General features: G+C 27.9%; 1 non-coding gene across 1 annotated transcript; it reads right to left on the bottom strand.

Annotated features, from left to right (window-relative positions):
* Nucleotides 1-982: 982 nt before the first annotated feature.
* Nucleotides 983-1093, bottom strand: LOC140977928 (small nucleolar RNA R71). Its single transcript, XR_012175493.1, has one exon. It is a non-coding gene; the product is annotated as a small nucleolar RNA R71 (small nucleolar RNA).
* Nucleotides 1094-1348: the final 255 nt, after the last annotated feature.

Genomic DNA, 1348 nt, shown 5'->3' with positions numbered 1-1348 from the left:
TAATGATTTAATTTAACATTTATTTTATGCAATTATATATTTATATAGTTATATATATAATCATAGGTACCATATATAAAATATCGGTGAATTCGGTATTTTTTATAGTGGGAACTATATTATAAAAGGTGTGTGTTTGAATATTTAAATTTCTTGGAACCCTTATTTATGGTGGTTTCCTTTGTTTTACTTTTAGTTAAACAATATTGCATAAACCAAGAATAAATCCTCGAGCCTTGACAAAATTTATAACATGTAAACTTCGTTCTTGCATTTGGTAATCTATAAATTAATAAATTTAAACTTAAAATAACCTCTCTGTGGATCGATCTCGTACTTACGAAATATATTACTTGCAGACAACCTACACTTGGGTGAATTATAATTTAAGTAGTAGCAAGTTTTTGGCGCCGTTGCCGGGGAGGTATAAATTAAGTTTATATTTGTTAATTATGTTTTATTTATAAGTATTGTGTTGTTTTTTTTTTATGAGTATTTGGAGTCGAAAAAAAAGTGGTAGACTTATTCGAGTATCTGAAAATAATTTAAACATGGATGATAATTCAAATAATCAAGATAATGATAACAATAATAACAATAATAATAATAATAATCAAGAACATGATCAATTAAGAACACTTAGGCACCATATGAACCCTATTAGAACTAGTGCCCCATCTTGTTTAGTTTTTCCTCCTGATGCATCTAATTTCAACTTTAAACCTCAAATTATTCAACTTTTACCAAATTTTCATGGCTTAGATTCTGAAAATCCATATTTACATCTAAGAGAATTTGAGGAAGTTTGTAACACTTATAATGATCAAAATTGTAGCATGGATATAGTTCGATTAAAGCTTTTCCCTTTTTCTTTAAAAGATAAAGCTAAAACATGGCTACAAAATTTGAGATCAAGTTCAATAAGATCATGGGAAGAAATGCAACAACAATTTCTCAAAAAGTTTTTTCCTTCCCATAGAACAAACTCTTTTAAAAGACAAATTACTACTTTTTCTCAAAAACAAGGAGAAACATTTTATCAATGTTGGGATAGATATAAAGAATTACTTAATACATGCCCACATCATGGTTTTGAAACATGGAGAATAGTTTCTCACTTTTATGAAGGTCTAATACCTAAAGATAGGCAAATGATAGAATTCATGTGTAATGGAACTTTTGAAGATAAAAACCCAAATGAAGCTATGGAGTATTTGGATTCATTAGCAGAAAATGCTCAAAATTGGGATAATATAGGCACAATAGAACCACCAACAACTAAAATCAATAATTCAACAAATGGGGGTGGTATCTATAATCTTAAAGATGATATAGATATTCAAGCTAA

This window comes from Primulina huaijiensis, chromosome 5 (genome assembly GCF_012295235.1).
Source record: "Primulina huaijiensis isolate GDHJ02 chromosome 5, ASM1229523v2, whole genome shotgun sequence".
NCBI lineage: Eukaryota > Viridiplantae > Streptophyta > Magnoliopsida > Lamiales > Gesneriaceae > Primulina > Primulina huaijiensis.
This window is presented reverse-complemented; position numbering and strand designations above follow the sequence as displayed.